Genomic DNA, 6,061 nt, shown 5'->3' with positions numbered 1-6,061 from the left:
TCCTCCAGTTCAAAATCAAACTGTGAATTCCAGTAGACTAAAGGTCTGAAACATCACTAAACTTAGCAGAATCTGACTTAAATGCAGCTTCAGCTATTATTTTGTCTTTTCTACTAATACCCAGAAAGATTTCTTGGCTCTTGCATTGCCCTTTTAGTCACAAATAAAGCTGTTACCACATATTAAATGGTAAAACTGAGCAAACCTGCTTCTCCTTCTGACTCACTTGCAGTTTGCATTCTTTTTCAAACTTGTCCACTTTTTCTGCTTCTTCTTTCACTTTTGAGATACGGTAATATCCACAGTTAATATTCTAGCTGAAATATACTCCAATTTCAATACAACTTCCAGTTTAACATTGCTTGCAATTGTACAGCTGTACATTTTGTTTCCCAAGAGTAACTGCTGAGGCAATATTTGATTTTATAAGCAAAATATCTTTTTTTGCCAGCTTTCCACAGAATTAGTCCATTACTCCATGTTTGTTATAAGAAACTAACAGAAAAGAGCATGTGAAAATGAAACAGGAGCACAAACAGGAACACAGCAGCCTGTACATATAGAGAGAGCATTTACCTGAAGTTTGTGTAGCTATACACTAGTGCATTACCATTTAAGTAAACCAACTACAGGAAATAAATATTAATCTCTAGGCTGTACTTCACACACAAAACTTGAACTTTGAGTGACTATTTGAAAAATAAAGTTCCAAATTTGGCCCAGAGGAACAACAGCAGAAGGGGCCAGGCAGTGAATACAGGCAGCAGGAATAAAAGAGGGTCCCAGTGTCCCAGTGTGACCTGCTCACCATTCACATCTGTCTGCCCTGACACTGCACATTTTTTATGTGTAATAAATGCTATGAAATACAAAATTGTTGAGCCAGCAACATGAACACAATAAACAGAATTCTCACGTTTGAAACTCATTTCCAATCTGTCCTGCTCTGCTTGCACACGAAGCTCTTCAAATGCCACTGTCAGTCTCTAAAAAGAAAATTTCATATTTGAAGCTCAATATTGGAAACCCTGGAAGTTCCCAAGGGGCTGCTGCCAACCCCAGCCATTCTGAGAAATCATCAGGTAAGTGAAACAGAGTCCAAAAAGAAGACAGAAGTTCTGGCAGTCACCCAGCACTAAGCACATATCACACACATCACATGGATCTACATCCCACATATCACACCCATCACATGGATCCACATCCCACATATCACACCCATCACATGGATCTACATCCCACAAATCACACCCATCACATGGATCCACATCCCACATATCACACCCATCACATGGATCCACATCCCACATATCACACACATCACATGGATCCACATCCCACATATCACACCCATCACATGGATCCACATCCCACATATCACACCCATCACATGGATCTACATCCCTCATGCTGCTGCACTTTCTCCATTGAATGTGCTTTATGTAATACAAAAATAATTCTTGAAGAGGGACTGAAAACCTGACTTCCTGCATCACACATGACATGATATGGACACAGAAAGTATCCCAACATAAACATGTAATCAGCTCAGCATGTGCACACTCACATTCCTTTTAGCCAGCTTATGTCACTTACTTCCATGTTGCCATGAAGTTCCTCATACAATTGTCTTGTTTCTTCTCTTTCCTGTTCATCTATCAAAGCAAGAATTTTTTTAATGTTTTCTTTTGAAATTTTTTCTTTTGAAAAAGAATGCCAGCTGTCCAAGTCATTTTCCTTAATCAGCATAATGAATTTAAAAAGGAATTATCAGCTCATTTCTTATTAAATGAGGCATTATGAAATACAGTGCCAAAAGCCATACAATCTAGGGAAAATGTGTATTTCATTGAAATATTAAGCAAGCTCAGCTTTTAAATTTCCTTCCCAATATATATTTTTGACAAGTGTAATTCTGGATCAATTTATGTAACCATATTAATTAACCATATTAATTCTTATAGTATTAATGTTGAATAATCATGTATCAAAACTGCAATGCAGAGTTTAGCACTGAATTTCTTCCTATCAGCAGATACCTATGACCACAGAACTGTCATTATAAAATTACAACAACACTCCATGTCCATATTTTCTTTCTTTCCTTTTACTTTTGTAATTGATACTATTTTTCCCTAAGAAAACAATTATAGAAGAGAACAGTAAGAACCAGAGCTATCAAAAAAGAACAATACATCTATACATAAGTGTTTCTAGAATTAAGGCTAAAAAGAAATAGACACTTCTTAAATATCCAGGATCAAGTTAGTAAAATTTTAATGATTACAATAACAATTCTACATTGCATATAAAGCAGAATTACCAATCAAGAACATGGGAATTTAGAGTAGATTCCACTGCCTCAAAACGGGCTTGAAGTGCCACTTCATATCTCTCAGTATCTTCACAGTCCCTGGATGGGACTGAAAACCCTCAGGGGGCTGAGCAGACTCGAGGGGAGCTGCACTGCTCTGCAGTGGCTGTCACTGCTCAGCAGGGTCTGGCACTGCCTCAAACCTGGCTCAGTGTTCAGGCACCCAAACGGCTCCCAGGCTTGGAAACTTTCAGCAAACGATTTGACTGGCTCCAAAAATCCTCTGGATTTAGCATCACAAACCTGATGTGTGTTAGTCCTGTGGCTTCACTTCTAGTTTTGTGAGCCACTTAAATTTCACTCCTCATTTTAAGAGTCACATCCAGCCAATCTCAGCTGGAGAGCACATCTGGAACAGCATGAGAAACTTTCTGTGAATTTAGAGCAAGCTAGAAGCACTCTCATACATCTCATTTACTCTCATAAATCAAAAATAAAAAAGTATTTACATTTGCTGGTCTTCTCTGTGAAGAGACTGCAGGTTTCCTTGAGCAGAGTACACAGATGCATCGAAGCAGTGGCTCTAAAGGAGGGAAAAATACCATGTTTTCATAGGAGTGCACAGTATTTTATACTAAGTATAAATATATATATATATTTAATGGACAAATTTTATACCAAGTACCTAAGGAGTAACAATGTAAATGACCTTCACAATTTAACTGCTATATGAAACTGCCCATATGAAAACTGATTATTTTCACCAGAAAAACATCTATTTGGTTACATTACTCACTCTTTCTGGAGATCTTCTTTTTCCCATATTTCATCTTCCAGTTTCAAATGGAGTTTATCATTTTTTAACTAATTTCATAGGGAATAAATGCAAAAAGATGCTGTTATTGAAAAATACATTAGAAATACACTTTGACTTCTCAAATCCCACATGAAAATGTAATTTTGGGTATCAGCAGACAGAAGTCTATTTAACTGGTATTGCATGCTGAGTCATCTTTTGCATGAAAGGCAGAATAATTAATGAGCAATGACTTACCAGCAACTGAGACACTTACAGGTAAATTCTTCATGCACACACTCATACAGGACAGGTGCACACACCTGCTCAAAACAATCATTTGCTCAAGGCACAAACCAAACTGCAACATTTTTTAATATTTAATTGGATCAATAATATTTTCATACTAAATCAGGAAGCACTTAACTTCATCTATTCAATGTATATTGTACAATACTGGCCTGCAGCTCTTGAATGGTTTTATTCTGTGCTTCAATAATCTCTCTACTTTCTTGGAGTTTTCTTTCTTTCTGGTTTAGTTCTGATTCCATAGTCAGCTTCCACTGCTTGATCTTCTCAGCCTCATTGTAGAGTTTTGAGAACAAGTCATTCCTTGTTTCTGTATTCTATTAAAACAGGTTCCACAATTTAATCTCAAATACTATCTAATTAATACTGTTGTAGATAAAATATTTTGTCTCTTAGAAACATCACAAGAGTAATATTTTTCCACAGATGGTGATATAAACTTATATACGATCAGGAAGCAAAGTTTAAATCTTTGTGCATCCACTATGTAGGTATCAAAAGGCATTACAGACCACACAGGAGACACAAATACAACGAAAATCTTTAAATCTTACTCTAATTAAAATTCACAGACTTCACAGGACTTCAAATAAAGAAAAAACAACAACAGCAACAACCAACATTGCAATCACCCTAATTGTTAAGGATTTGTCTCCAGGCATGTTCACTGAATCACAAATATCTCCTCTAAGTGATTCAGCTTTAAGCAGGAGACAGAAAACAATTCCCTTTTGACTTCTTCCTTCAGCCCTGAAATATCTACTCAATAATGCTTTAAGCACTGTTTGGGAACAAATTTCAAAGATCCCAAGAAATTAGATATGCAGAGTTGATACTTAGCTGACCTCTTCATCTACTTCAGAGCAAAACTTGACCTGCTGTGAAATTATATCTGAAACATGAAGAGATTTGGATTAATGTATTCCTAAAAAATACTAACAGTGAAACTGTATTTAACAGTGTTATCAGATATGAAACTCTAAGACTACTCAAAAAAAAATTAGAACTCGACAATATAAAAAAATTTAAAGAACGTGCATGGCCAATATTTTAGTCTTACCTGAATCAGTGATTTTGCCAGGGTTGGACACATCGAATGGCAATTTAAAATCATCGTCCAAGCATTTGTTAAAACCCTGCACAAATTAAAAAATTAGTTCATTGGGGTAGATTTGTAAAAAAGGATTATAAAATCCTGAAAAAAAACCCCAAAAATCCTACAGATGATGTGAAAATAGAATTTTTCATTAATAAATCAGCTGCCTACAATTTCAAAGCCCAAGGTTTTGGTGAAGGCTTTGGAACTTGCTTGCTTCTTATTTCACAGTGGTTTATCAAACTTGGTTTTTTTCAGTTTTCTTTATTATTATTTTTGACTGTGGCCAAAGGGGAAGCTTTCAATGCAGGGAACTCAGCAGCTCCTGCCTGTCTGTGCACTGGTGCATGGTAAAGGACTCAAGAAGCCAAATTACTTTTTTCAAGACCAGTACCTGATATTTCTTTTTTGCTTTACTTCCAAGGGCACTTCTAAACCATATCTGATTATGTTTCAGCATGAAAATACCAGTTTACAAGGTTTTTAAGTCATAGAAGTTCATCCTGTAAACAGCATAACTCATCAGCTGTCAGAATATCCCGTTTGAATCCCAACACATTTCATAAGGAGCTTCAACATGAAAAAATAACTCGTTGAGTTCCCATAACTCAGAGTGGGGACGGAACATTTTCACTGCACACCTGATCTGGTGAGAGCAAAACATCAACGGCAGTGGGAGCATCTGAGGGGGTCACTGCTCGCTCTGGGTGCTGAATGAGCCACCCCAAACACGGATTTATCATCACTGAGCTACAGCTACAACACACAGCACAGGCTGACAAGAGGAGTCCCTTCAGCTGTGTTATAAGCACATATTACATTATTGGCTTTTTGCAAACATTAAAATGAATGCTGCATGTATGATGTTGGAAAATGTTGCTGTATGAATATAGTTTCTTTTAGTTCTGCTATTAACAAGACTTAAAAATAGCAGTGTGATATATATTTTTTTAGACTATAACATGGTAATGTAAAAAGCTTTTGTTCATGCAATTAAATCAGAGAATTGTAAAAAGATAATCAGGAAATTCTTCACACTCTTGGATTAACCTGTCTGGATGAAGACAGGGGTGATGAACACCAGAATTCCAGGGAAGGAATTTATTCATCTCCGTTATCAGGGAGTGCGCTGACGAGGAGCCACAAGAAAAAAAAAATAAAAAAGGTAAAAAAATGTTGATTTACAGGTTGGGGGGGGTGATTTTGAAGAATGCATGAGAGGTCTATAAATATGCAACAGGTTGATGCATTTAAGGAAGCGTTTTCTGAGTTAGTGTGTGCTCTTGGCGGAATGCCAAGCACCCGGCTGTTGTAACCTTTTGCTTTATTGTCTCTTACAGTCTTCTACTGAACATTTTCAAATCTACCAGGAAACTGAACCTCGTTTTTCACAGCTGTGACAGAAAGTAACAGCAGAAGTCTTTGAAATTCCAACCGAAGATGTTCCCCCGGCACCAGTCTAGGCATGTGCACAGAAATGAGTCCAGGGCAGGAGACAGCCCGAGGGGCGGCCCGGGGTAGGGGGGGCTGCCCTCAGCTGCCCCGC

The 6,061-nt window shown here is 37.3% G+C and overlaps 1 long non-coding RNA gene across 1 annotated transcript; it reads right to left on the bottom strand.

Annotated features, from left to right (window-relative positions):
• Positions 1–420: 420 nt before the first annotated feature.
• On the bottom strand, positions 421–1,662 carry LOC148218244 (uncharacterized). The gene is made up of 2 exons (XR_015800517.1): positions 1,597–1,662; positions 421–986 (listed from the first exon to the last, which is right to left on the bottom strand). It is a non-coding gene; the product is annotated as an uncharacterized LOC148218244 (long non-coding RNA).
• Between the last annotated feature and the right edge of the window lie 4,399 nt (positions 1,663–6,061).

This window comes from Sturnus vulgaris, unplaced genomic scaffold (genome assembly GCF_052056855.1).
Source record: "Sturnus vulgaris isolate bStuVul1 unplaced genomic scaffold, bStuVul1.hap1 Scaffold_192, whole genome shotgun sequence".
In the NCBI taxonomy this organism is placed as follows: domain Eukaryota; kingdom Metazoa; phylum Chordata; class Aves; order Passeriformes; family Sturnidae; genus Sturnus; species Sturnus vulgaris.
Note: the sequence above shows the minus strand (reverse complement) of the source record. Positions and strands in the feature narration are given on the sequence as shown.